At 46.7% G+C, this 13,867-nt stretch overlaps 1 long non-coding RNA gene across 1 annotated transcript in view; it reads right to left on the bottom strand.

Moving 5' to 3' along the window:
- Positions 1 to 13,499, bottom strand: part of LOC138283424 (uncharacterized) — an 84,184-nt gene extending 70,685 nt beyond the window's left edge. Inside the window, exon 1 of the long non-coding RNA XR_011201251.1 lies at positions 13,424 to 13,499. This is a non-coding gene — a long non-coding RNA (uncharacterized lncRNA). The remainder of the gene's footprint in view (positions 1 to 13,423) is intronic.
- Positions 13,500 to 13,867: the final 368 nt, after the last annotated feature.

The raw sequence follows: 13,867 nt of genomic DNA, 5'->3' as shown, positions 1-13,867 counted from the left end.
CCCCTGGGGCTGGCTCCTGCTTTATCCGGAGGTGCCTACCCTCAGGAGATAGCTGGTCGCTTTCGCTTGGTGGGAGCTGTGACAGCTCCCACCAAGCAAAAGCAAACACTATGCTCAAGCAAGCAGGAGCTGTGAAAATGCTCCTTCTTGCTGAAAGAGTAGTTTTCATCTCTTTCCCCGCCGGCAGACATACAGGCAAGGAAGCTTATGAAAATGTTGCTCCCACACGCAGGAAGCTGCATTTTCAGCAGCTCCCTGTGTGAAGGAGCAAATCCTGTCGCCTGCAGGAGCTGCAGAGTTGGCTGGGACAGCAGGGGCCTTGAAGCTCCTCCAGTAGTCCCCGATATGACCAAAAATAATAGATGACAACAAAGTGTGTTTTCTCTGCAGTTCCACCTTTAAAAGTTATCTGATGAAGATGGTTGAGTAACACAAATATTGGCAAAGTTACAGACACACAAAGTCACTGGCGATATTACCACTGTGTCCTTTAAGCAGCTGTAGTGTAGGAGATGCACTATACATATACCCAACAAGGTAACACTTATTAATTAACCAGTAAAAAGGACTCCAGTTTGGGTAGACATTCTGCACAATATGGTAACCTCTTCTTGGATGAATATTCAGGGCAGGATACATTCTGGCACGATGCTCATTTGACAGAAATCAAACCTCAACGGGAAGGACTTGCAGATATAAACAAAGCAGGTGCCCAAGTTCAATCTCCCCTTCTGTAAAGTACTAATCATCCTAATTTCTTGTACATGTCAAAGCAAACCAAGGGGGTCATTCCGACCCTGGCGGTCATGGACCGCCAGGGCCGGGGTTGGAGGATGCACCGCCAACAGGCTGGCGGTGCATCAAGGGCAATTCTGACCGCGGCGGTAAAGCCGCGGTCAGAAAAGGGAAACCGCCGGTTTCCCACCGGTTTTCCCCTGCCCCTGTGAATCCTCCACGCCGGCGCTGCAAGCAGCGCCGCCATAGGGATTCCGACCCCCTTCCCGCCAGCCTGGTTCTGGCGGTTTTCACCGCCAGAACCAGGCTGGCAGGAACGGGTGTCGTGGGGCCCCACATTGATTTTCAGTGTCTGCCTAGCAGACACTGAAAATCGCGACGGGTGCAACTGCACCCGTCGCACACCAGCAACTCCTCGTTGCTGGTGCTTTCCCGCTGGGCGGGCGGGCGGGCGGGCGGGCGGGCGGCCTTTTGGCGGTCGCCCGCCAGCCCAGCGGGAAAGTCAGAATGACCGCCGCGGTCTTTTGACTGCGGTATGGTCTTCTGGCGGTTCCCACCAGGCGGGCGGCTTCCGCCACCGGCGGGGGTCAGAATGACCCCCCAAGTGTTTTTTCTCTGCATTTCCACCTTAAAAATTTATCTGTTTATCCTTGATGAAGGTGTTTGCATCCTTGCTTTTTTCACATGTAGTGACTGCGATTAGTGGGTTCATTCTTGTCATGTTCTGCTGAGTCCAGAGTTCGTCTTCTCCGTTTTAAAAATTACAAGTATGTAAAATGGCCAAGAAGCCACACCCTCTTGGCCCCCATAACATTAGTGGTATACAATGTCTTCCCGACATTTTCCCAGGATGATAGGCAGCTTACTAAAAGGACCTACTGAACTCATTTCCTGCCGTCTAGAAGACACATTTTTGATGCACAGGAATATGATCACATTTCCGCACTTCATGAGTGGCGTGCGGTTGAGTGGTTATAGGGAGTAGGCCACAGAGCCTGGCCACAGGCCAGTCCCTATGGGCAACCCATGCCACCCAGGGCCAATAGCCATGCGTGGCGTGCGGTTTGTGGGTTATGGGGGGTTAGCTGCAGAAGAAGAACTGCTCAAATATGCTCTTGGCTGGCGAAAATACTGTTCCAAATTAACCACTTTATTCTTGCATGCAAGAGATATTGTGCAAGGAAGAAAACACACCAAAAAAGATCTCTTTGGTGTGAGGCAGTTCTTCTGTAATCGTTTGAGAGATTCATAGACTGTCTGGCTTGGGTTAAATTCTCATTATGTTCTATACTAAACTTCTATAATTTCATTTTTTAGGTTTAACATTTTTTTCGGTTGTTTACGCTGGTTTTAATAGGAAGGTAGTCTATGTTTCTTTCAAGAACAAGGTATATTGACATTGTGTGAATAGCTGTGAGGTACAGAAGCAATCTCCATGATCTTCGTGATTTAAAATTTGAAAATAACAGTTGTAGGTGGATTTGACAGATGAAGTTGTATTTAAGGGTGTAGTTTTGTAGGTACAGGTTTACTGACCTAAAAGTATCGATCCAGTGCTGCAACATGCATTTGAAATTGATAAGTAATGCTGAGACATGCAGTGAGGAACTTTGAGTATGAACAGGGTTGATGCTAGCCTGAAGTGTATGCATGAAATATCCGAAGTTTTTCGATGTGGGGGTAATCTCAAGTGGTATTCTCTGTTATCAGGTTTAAAAATTAATTGGGTTCGCACACGAATAGTGGTACTCTGTTCGAACGCAATGGCGCATAATGCATCTTTGAGCAGCTAGGTAGCGTGGCTGAAATGATTTGGTGACAGTAGGAGTCATTAATACTTTTCAGTGTATGATCAAGAGATCCTATGGTTGTGCAGTTCTTAATTTGGTGGTGAAATAAACTTTCTTTTAATTGGTAACTGGGTTTGACTACAATAATAACTCACTGACAGTGATGCATCGTTCGGGTACTACAGCATGTTACTGATATTTGGTGCATAACATCGTATCAGATGGTTAGGATTGCGAGTCTCCAATGGGAGGGGGATGAAACTCTACATCCAATGAGTAACAGCGTGTTACTGATATTTGGTGTGAAACATTGTATCAGGTAGTTTGGAGTGCAAGTCTAGAATGGCGGAGGGTGATATTTTGCACTCTATGGTCATGTTTTAAATTGTCAGCATTGCTTGAAAAATAGAGAAGTGGGAACATTATAAAACACATTGCAGCCATTTATGTGGTTCTTTTGCTAGTTTTAGATCTTCTGCATCGTTAGATTGAAATTTTGTTGTGCAAATTGCAGGAAAGTACCATCTTGCCTGTGCACTCCCCTGACCTGCACCTCCCAGGGGAGGTGCCCAGAGCTCCTCCAGTGTGCTCCAGACCTCTGCGATCTTGGAAACAGAGGTGCTGCTGGCACACTGGACTGCTCTGAGTTGCCAGTGCCAGCAGGTGACGTCAGAGACTCCTTCTGATAGGCTCTTACCTGTGTTGCTAGCCTATCCTCCTTCCTAGGCAGCCAAACCTCCTTTTCTGGCTATTTAGGGTCTCTGCTTTGGGGAATTCTTTAGATAACGAATGAAAGAGCTCATCAGAGTTCCTCTGCATCTCTCTCTTCACCTTCTGCCAAAGGATCGACCGCTGACTGCTCAGGACGCCTGCAAAACCGCAACAAAGTAGCAAAGACGACTACTGCAACCTTGTATCGCTGATCCTGCTGCTTTCTCGCCTGTTTCCTGGTGGTGCATGCTCTGGGGGTAGCCTGCCTCCTTTCTGCACCAGGAGCTCTGAAGAAATCTCCAGTGGGACGACGGAATCCTCCCCCTGCAAACGCAGGCAACAAAAGACTGCATCACCGGTCGTCTGGGTCCCCTCTCAGCACGACGAGCGTGGTCCCTGGAACTCAGCAACTCTGTCCAAGTGACTCCCACAGTCCAGTGACTCTTCAAGTTTGGTGGAGGTAAGTCCTTGCCTCCCCATGCTAGACTGCATTGCTGGGTACCACGTGATTTGCAGCTGCTCTGGCTCCTGTGCACTCTTCCAGGATTTCCTTCGTGCACAGCCAAGCCTGGGTCCCCGACACTCTAACCTGCAGTGCACAACCTCCTGAGTTGTCCTCCGGCGTCGTGGGACTCCCTTTTGTGTCTTCGGGTGAGCTCTGGTTCACTCCTCTTCCAAGTGCCTGTTCCGGTACTTCTGCGGGTGCTGCCTGCTTTTGTGAGGGCTCCCTGACTTGCTGGGTGCCCCCTCTGTCTCCTCATCCAAGTAGCGACATCCTGGTCCCTCCTGGGCCATAGCAGCATCCAAAAACCCTAACTGCGACCCTTGCAGCTAGCAAGGCTTGTTTGCGGTCTTTCTGGTGGGAACACCTCTGCAAGCTTCTTCACGACGTGGAACATCCATCCTCCAAAGGGGAAGTTCCTAGTCCTCTTCGTTCTTGCAGAAACCACAGCTTCTACCATCCGGTGGCAGCTTCTTTGCACCCTCAGCTGGCATTTCCTGGGCATCTGCCCAATCTCGACTATGTCGCGACTCTTGGACTTGGTCCCCTTGTTCCACAGGTACTCTCGTCCGGAAATCCACTTTGGTTGCATTGCTGGTGTTGGTCTTCCTTGCAGAATTCCCCTATCACGACTTCTGTGCTCTCTGGGGAATATAGGTGCACTTTACACCTACTTTTCAGGGTCTTGGGGTGGGCTTTTTTTCTAACCCTCACTGTTTTCTTACAGCCCCAGCGACCCTCTACAAGCTCACATAGGTTTGGGGTCCATTCGTGGTTCGCATTCCACTTTTGGAGTATATGGTTTGTGTTGCCCTTATACCTATGTGCTCCTATTGCAATCTAGTGTAACTTTACATTGCTTGCATTACTTCCTTTTGCTATTACTGCATATGTTTGGTATTGTGTACATATATCTTGTGTATATTTGGCATCCTCATACTGAGGCTACTCACTGAGATACTTTTGGCATATTGTCATAAATATAAAGTACCTTTATTTTTAGTATATCTGTGTATTGTGTTTTCTTATGATATTGACACAGTGGTATAGTAGGAGCTTTGCATGTCTCCTAGTTCAGCCTAAGCTGCTCTGCTATAGCTACCTTCTACCTGCCTAAGCTTCTAGAAACACCTCTTCTACACTAATAAGGGATAACTGGACCTGGTACAGAGTGTGAGTACCCCTTGGTACCCACTACAAGCCAGGCCAGCCTCCTACACAAATACATGACAGTGGTCCGTCATGAGGAGATTAGTATTGTTGGTTAAGGACTTCCTATAGTATTTTAACTAGTATTGTTACTAGATAATTAAACAAAGGTCCACTGAGGGGAGGATAGTATCCTGCGTTTTAGGGTAGGTATTATGACCTGGCTCAACATGGTGTTCTGTACTTGATGACTAGCGGTGCTGCTCATTTTAGCCTTCTATTTTTATTTCAGCTTTTTTACATTATGAGAGAGTGAGATGGCAAACAAATGAATAAACACTAAGCTACAGCTGGGGATGAGATAGGTACACTTTTATGAAAAGGTAACTTCAATCAGTTTTCATAAAGTGCAACTACTCACCTGTGAGGGCTGAAGGCGCTGGTGGAGGTCTGGGCCTCAATTGAAGAACTATGTCGAGGTTCTTCCTGAAGATGGTGAGTGATGGGCTTTGTCTGAGGCACGTGGGTAGGTTGTTCCAGCTCTTGGCTGCAAGGTAGGTGAAAGATCTTCCTCCAGCTGTGGTTTTCCGGATGCGTGGAATTATGGCTAGTGTCTGCTGGGTGGATCGTAGGGGTCTGGCGGGGTTATGAAAAGAGATGCAATGATTCAGGTAGGTAAGCCGGTCCAGTTTTGTGAAGGGCCTTTTAGGTGTAGGCGAGTAGTTTGAAGTTGATTTGCTTATCCACTGGGAGCCAATGGATGAGTCTCAGGTGTTTGGAGATGTGTTCTTGGTGGGGGAGGTTTAGGATGAGTCTGGCGGCGGCATTTTGGATGAGTTGTAGTTTCCTGATGTTCGTTGACATGGTGCCAGTGTACAGTGAGTTGATGTAGTCAAGCTTGCTTGTGACTAGGGCGTGTGTGCTATCTTGCAGCAGTTGTCCGGAATCCACTAGAAGATTCTGTAGAGTTGGCGGATGGTGTGCCAGCAGGAAGAGTTGACTGCATCTATCTGTTGGGTCATTGTTAGGTAGGAGTCGAGGATGATTTCCAGTTTGCGGGTGTGGTCAGTCGAAGTAGGTGGGATGCCGAGCGATGTGGGCCACCAGGATTCATTCCAAGCTGTAGTGGAGTTTCTGAAGATCATGAGCTCGGTCTTGTCTGAGTTGAGTTTGAGGCAGCTCTCCCTCATCCAGGCGGCGATGGCTTTCATTCCGGTGTGAAATTTCTCTAGACGTTGTCCGGGTCTTCAGTGAGGGATATGATGAGTTGTGTGTCATCGGCATATAACACAATGTTCATTCCATCACCTCTGACTATGGCTGCAAGCAGGGCCATGTTGATGTTGCAGAGCACTGGGCTCAGGGAGAATCCCTGAGGGACTCCACAGCTGACTTCTGTTGATTTGGATATGAAGGGCGGGAGCCTGACTCTCTGTGTTCTTCCAGTGAGGAAGGAGTGAATCCATTGCAAGGCTTTTATGCCGACTCCTACGTCGTGGAGTCTGGTGCATAGGGTGCTGTGGGAGACCATGTCAAAGGCAACTGAGAGGTTGAGGAGTATGAGTGCTGCGGTGTGGCCTCAGTCGAGGAGTCTGCGGATGTCATTGGTGGCTCCAAGGAGAGATGTCTCTGTGCTGTGGTTGCTGTGGAAGGCAGACTAGTAGGTATCCAGAGAGTTGTTGCCTTCGATGAATTGTCGCAGCTGTGAGTTTATGGCTTTTTCCAGGACTTTGGCCGGGTAAGGTAGTAGCGAGATGGGCTGGAAATTCTTTAGCTCTGATGGGTCGGCTGTGGTTCTCTTCAGGAGAGGACAGACTTCGGCTTGTTTCCAATCATTGGGGAAGGTGGCTGTTTTGATAGAGCAATTCAGTGTCTTGCGGAGATCGGGGGCAATGGATGCACTGGCTCTGTTGTAGACGTGGTGAGGACAGGGGTCTGTGGGAGCTCCGGAGTGAACGCTGTTCATGATGATTTTGGTCCCTTCTGTGGTGAGAGTGAACCAGCTGTGGGCAGTTTGGGTGGGTTCTGGGGGGCTGGGTCGGTCGTGGGATCTGATGCTGGGCAGGTTCTGTGGGAGGAAGCTGTTATAAATGTCCTTAATCTTGCAGTGAAAGAAGGTGGCCAGTTTGTCACAGAGGTTTTGCAATTGGGGGCTGTTGGTGGCTTCAGAGAGAGGATTGGTGAATTTATTGAGTTCTCTTGATTTGGAGAGTTAACTGACATCATAGCTACTGCTTTTTTTTTGCCAAATGAACTAGATAAAGGGACTACTTAAGAAGTCTAATGTCTAGGATGTATATAGGGACTTTGTCCTACAGATATAACACTGAGGGTAGAATATCAGTCCCTCCCTTAAGGAAAATAACTGCACAAATTAAAGTTGTTAAGGGATAATTTTGACACTTGATTAGGAAGTTGTAATGTTTTTTGTTCAGATATGAGTCACCCCAAAAAAAAGATTTTTTTCTCTTAGTTGATCAGAAATGTGAGTGGGTAACTGGAATTATTGTCTAATGTATGAACATTATTTACACATCTCTCACCGAGTTGTATCTTGCAGGCCTTAGGTAAACAGGATTTGCAATTTTTATAGTTTGTATACATTTCCCAATTAATGATTGTCTTGTAAGTTTTTTTTCCTTGTGCCACCAATGTATACACTCGTGAACATCTTGTATTCTCTGATTTAACAGCTCTGAAGAAGCGCTTTGCAGAAACATGTGTTGGCTGTGGCTGTTTTATGTTTTACAAAGTTTTGACCTGAATTGAAGAGACATTCAAGAACTGGAATGGAATAAAGGTTTTGAAAGTGATAACTTCTGTTATTGTCAGATCAAATTGAAGAAATATATATATATATATATATATATATATATATATATATGTGTGTGTGTGTGTGTTTTTTTTTTTATAGTGGACTCTCGTGCAAGGCTTTCCCTCATTAACAAGACATAAATATAGTTTTTTTTTTTCCCACAGCCACCTGAGAAACGTAAGTGCATTAAACTGCAGTAGGTGCCTGGAAAGACGTTAGTAAATTATTTGTTTGTGTTTGGCTTCACCTGCACACATTAAAATCGTCGCACCAAAAAAGCACAAATCTATTGCATCTGCGGTTTCCCAAAATTTGTGGGGAAGAGACCTTTTACCAAATGACTATGGCGGTCATTCTGACCGCGGAGGGCGACGGTAGCTGCCCGCCATGTGGTCACCGCCATTTGGCCGCTCAGAGGTCAAAAGACCGCGGAGGCCATTCTGGCTTTCCCGCTGGGCCGGCGGGCGCCCGCCAAAGGAGCGCCCGCCAGCCCAGCAGGAAAGGCCCTGCAACATAGAAGCCGGCTCCGAATGGAGCCGGCGGTGTTGCAGGGGTGCGACGGGTGCAGTTGCACCCGTCGCGATTTTCACTGTCTGCTACGCAGACAGTGAAAATCATGCTGGGGCCCTGTTAGGGGGCCCATGCACTGCCCATGCCAGTGGCATGGGCAGTGCAGGGGCCCCCAGGGGCTCCACGACACCCGTTCCCGCCATCCTGTTCCTGGCGGTAAAAACCGCCAGAAACAGGGTGGCGGGAAGGGGGTCGGAAAGCGCCGCCATGGAGATTCAGCCCAGACAGGGGAAATCCGGTGGGAAACCGCCGGATCCCCTTTTCTGACCGCAGCTTTACCGCCGCGGTCAGAATGGGCAGGGAAGCACTGCCAGCCTGTTGGCAGTGCTTCCGTGGTCCTCCACCCTGGCGGTCGATGACCGCCAGGGTTGGAATAACCCCCTATGTAATTTAGGATAGAGAGGGAAGGCCAAGAAAACCATTGCTTGGATTAATACATAAAGGCGTCCTTTTATCTCTGAATTAGCAGTCAAATTAGCAATGAATTACCTCACTGGCAACTGTAGTGATATCAACCATATGAACTGTAGTGATATCAACCATATGAACTTCTGTCTCAAACACGGGTCAAGCACATCCAAAAGCATTACTGTGGTGACAAAAATACGTAGCCTTCTACTACGGTGTTCCACTTTTTATCTCCGCGCATGTATAAAATCTCTAACAACATCGCCTAATGTGTTGTTTAGCTTTCGCTCTAAGCACTGAAATGCTTAATACTGGATCGGCCTGCAAGTGGTTTAAGTGATGTTCCTGTATTAAGTACTGAAATATTTGAAAATAATGGATTCCAATAAATGGTCTTTAGGTTCCAAGGAGTCGCTAACCAACGGAGTTTTACCTTGTAGACTTTCATCCCTGCCAACTTCACCAAAAACCTCTCAGTATGAGGAGAGGCCAGGGCCTTGGAAGGGATGCACCTAAGAGGCACTTTTGCCCCCAAACCCCCGCCTCAAAAAAAAACAAAAAAAAGATTGCTGAGGGTGCTGCCAATGTCCTCGGGCTGTTGTCACACCCATTAATAGGCATCAACAATTAAAAGCCTCCGAAAACGAGCTGAAAACAACTGTGAACAGTGATTTTCAGCTCCTTTTCCATGCCACTGTGAGATATTGACTCCTCACCCGTAGACCGTGTGAGGGGAGCCAATATCGTGTGTCTCACGGTGGTACTGTGTGATTTGCCAGGTCTGGACTCGAGGCTAGTAACTTTGCCCTCTGCCGTCACATCTACTCTTAGTAAAGTGGGAGTCCAAGTTTACGTGTATCAGTGCTTGGGAGCTTGCACGAATGGCTCATACTAAATGGCAAAGTCAATTTAGCTCAGCTTAAGGTGAGGGTTCACTCCATCCAAAAGTCAATATACTGTGCTTCAAAACTGTTTAGCTGCATCGTGCGGATCTTCTAGGAAACTATTGGACAGCAGAGCGGATGTTATGCAACTCTGCTTTAATCTGTTCCCAGAATTATTTTTTGGGCACAAATGTTTGCAACAAAGCACAAGGCTCATGAATTTCATTACAGGTCAATCGCTTAAATAGTGCTCAACCTATACCTGATTGAGCTGGCTTTCTCAAGAGTAACATGCAATTGATGTTATCAAAGACCTTAGTGTAGTCTTTAAAGAGGCATACAGAAAGACTTGAGGACTGATTCAGGGTTTGGCAGAGGGGTTACTCTGTCACAACGGTGACAGATATTCCGTCAGCCGAAATATAAATCCTAATATATCCTATGTAATTTATATGTCGGCAGACGAGATATCCCTCTGCCAAACTCTAAATCAGGCTCTTGGTTGGCATCTGTGCTTCCTCAACTAAAATAGAAATGGCCAATAAGTATCGACTGTTGATCCCTCTTTATGAACCACTGGTTGAGGGAAGGGTAATTATTACTTCTCTCTACCAAACAAGGAGTTTATAACCTACTAGATCTTTTCTACAACCTTTGTTACCTATTGACTGTAGAACAAGTAATGAGCCTGACATTTAAAAGATACATATTAGAATCCCGTTGGGGTCCAGGGCCCTTGAAGATGTACTAGAAGTGAGTAGATGGTTCAACGATGTCACCTATAGCAAGAAGTCCAAAAAATGTCACTCTGTGACAGCAAACAGTGGCACAACCACCTATTGCTTCAAAGTGAAGCCGCCATTTATGAAACATTTTACATTTGAAACTCCAAATACTGTGCATGGCTTGTCCCCACAAGGCTCCAGAACCCTTTGTCATTCTTGTTTATGATCACTTCCATCATCTTCTCCCACTGTCCTCAAGTAAACCAGTTTGCATCAAAGCTGTTCTTATAATATTCTGCCTTCATGAGTTTGTTTGGTATAAATTATCATACTTCACAAACCCTCTTGCATAAGAGTGCAAAGCTTGCTCCTTTTTTTCTATATGCCATTATCAGTTTATAGTCACCCCATAGAGATGATTGACAGAACGTGGTGGCACCGTCTCGATGTGGCTTTCAACTAACCAGTTAGTCAAAAGCACCCATTTTAGATTTAACTACTTGCCAAACCCTTCCTCATCAATAAACAATTGCACAACTAATGCCTCTGTTCCGAAATCTGGAAAAAAAGGAAGGAAAGATAGGCGACATGGAAAAGACATTTAAATACCTTGAGCATAAGCACAGTAGAGGAAGAGGGGTCATATCCAGGAAAAGTGTTGTTGTGAAGCAAGCAAGGAAGGGATACCTTTCTGCACAAAAACAATTCTTGGAGGCATATTCCTCTTTCCATTTGTGCTGCAGAATACTTAATGCTTGCAAAGAGGAAATAACAAGGAGAAATAAAGATATTTATCCTTGTTAAGCCTCTCCATGGTACGTGCACCTTTGGTGCAATCCAAAAATGATTGCCTTTAGGAAATCTGGGTTTGTGTCAAAATTCCATGGGTGGGCTTCATCACCTTATTAGTCATCAACTCCAGTACATACAACCTCCTAGGAGACACTAGTTCCAGCAGACCGGATTGATGCTAGCGCAGCCACACTCCTAGAGAGCCTCAGAAACTTACAGCTAACCTAACGAGTCTCAGATCCCACCCACGCCGCAGGACACTTCCTGGACCCCATCTTCACATCCACCAATAACATCATGGTCAACACACCCGCCCATCACCTACACCTAGCACGCCATAGGCAGCTCACAATCAACAACTGTCACCTCAGAAGAACCTGAATTTTGGGAGTAAGTTTGCTGAGGTGGATTGGGATTCCATCCTCCATAAAAAATCAACCGCAGCACACTGGCCACTTAGCATGCAACATCAACAAATTCTGCAAATGGATCACCATCTGCACCGACACTCTGCCCCTCCCCCTCACAAATGAAGCCACATAGCAAAAACCAGGACACAGGTCAGCTGGTACACACATGATCAAAAGGCAATGCAAACAACTAGAACAAAGATGACGAACTAGCCAGGGGGACGTGCAAAAAGAAGCATTCAAATCCACCACGGAGACAGTACCACAAACAAATCTGGGAACCCAAGTGGAATGCTCTAGCCAAACACATCAGTGCCAGCTCCAACAGCAAATAAGTCATTGCCATTGTCAAGGATTTCACCACACCTATTGCTGTGGCTAGCAATATCAGCCGAACTCAAGGTCTGTGTGATAATCTCTCAGACTTTTTCTGCAGCAACCTCACACCCATATACAACAACTTCACCCTACAGCCAGACACCTTGTACCTTGCCGAAGAACTTCTGGTGATGGATGAAGACAACACAATAACTACGTGGGTCATTATCAGAAAGGAGGAAACCACACAACGATGAAGACCATACAGTCCGGGTCCCCATCGGACCCTTGCCACCATCACGTCTTCGACAGAGGATCAACCCCCATCACCAAGACCCTTACTCCCAACCTTAACACCTTCATCAATACTGCCACCTTTCCGGAATCCTGTAAGCACCCAACCATCAATGCCCTCCTGAAGAAGCCCTCAGCGACCAAACTCACCAACTACTATCCTTCCTTTCATACCCAGCAAAAGTCCTGGAGAAGGTCATTAACAGATGCCTCTCTGATCACCTCACCAACAACCTGCTTCTCAACGCCACACAATCAGGTTTCAGACTAAACCACATCACTGAGACCGCCCACAGATGACATTCAGTTGATTCATAACAGAGGGGAAACTGCAATCCTCATTCTTCTAGACCTCTCCACAGCATTTCCCACTGAATTCTGACTAAGCAACTCCATTTAACAGGCGTTCAAAGACATGCCCACCATTGGATCTGCATGTTTCTCTCTGAAAGAACCCAAACTGTCAACATGCCACCAGACTCCTCAGAATCACATGAACTCATTTGCGGAGTCCCACAGGCCTCATCGTTCAGCCTGACCCTTTTCAGCATATACATGCCCTCACTGGCAGACGTCATTCGGGCTCACAACTTCAACATCCTCACCTGCGCAGGTGACAGACAGCTGAAACTGTCCCTCTTGTAGCAAAACCCTTTTAACTTTATCATTGATCTAGAACTCAGTTATTGAGTGGGTCTCGTTTTTAATGCACTGTTTTACTCTGCTAAATGCGGTTTGGGAAGGTGTTTGAGGAGATGCCTTGACATGCAATTCAATTTATGGAAGAACCATATGAGGTAAAGTTTTTGGAGTGCTCAATTTTTTGGGTGTCTAATATTCTGGATACGTTTTTTCTCCCACACACAAATCACACCTCACCTAAAGGAACTCAACTGTCTCACAATACACAACAGTACACTCTTCAAGCTACTCACCCACAAGTACAAAGCACTTCAGAACACAGGCCCGCCTAGTTGAACAGCTATGTACAATTTCTATTATCCCTCCAGGCATCTCCGCTCTGCCGGACTCACACTAGCACATACCCCATGCTTACACAAAAGCGGAAAACGAGATGGTGTCTTATCATACTTAGCTCATAAAGCATGGAATGACCTCACACAACACATCAGATCCTCCTTCTTCTCCCTTCTTGAATTCTGAAAGAAGCTAAAGGCCTGGCTCTTCAAGTAAGCTCTCCGGAGGCCAGCCTAACACACTTGCTACAGCGCCAGTATACGCTCATGGGTTATAGCGTGTTATTAAAATACAGTCAACGTAGCACAACACAACACATAAGACCCTGTGTCTTTGCCTCACCCTAAAGGTAATGCTTTGCAGTATTCCAGAGTCAGGCCAGGTGCTGCCGAAGTCCTCATCCCAGCTGTCCTCTCCGTCGTGTCAGCGTGAAATATCAGTAACAAGCTGAGGCGCCCTCAGTTCAAGTGCAGGCAGGCTCTTCCTGAGATCCACCAAGGTATGGACGCCCCCATAGGTCATTCTTGGCATTCCTTTTTGCTTCGCTTCTTTTCATTTCATAGCCGGTGTCCGGTCTGTTGTTGCCATGCTGTGGGATGCAATTCTAAACATTCTCAGAAGGCATACCTTGCCCTAGGCAAGAACCAGTGGGTGATGATCTATGCCAGACCGGTTTGGTGATAGAAACTGAACCCCAGTTTACTCTGCGTTTATTGTAGACATTCACGTATGACAGGGCTCTCCCATGTTTTCTGGCAAGGACCGTTCTGTCTGTCATCCTTCCTA

Source organism: Pleurodeles waltl, chromosome 3_1 (assembly GCF_031143425.1).
Source record: "Pleurodeles waltl isolate 20211129_DDA chromosome 3_1, aPleWal1.hap1.20221129, whole genome shotgun sequence".
Lineage (NCBI taxonomy): Eukaryota > Metazoa > Chordata > Amphibia > Caudata > Salamandridae > Pleurodeles > Pleurodeles waltl.
Note: the sequence above shows the minus strand (reverse complement) of the source record. Positions and strands in the feature narration are given on the sequence as shown.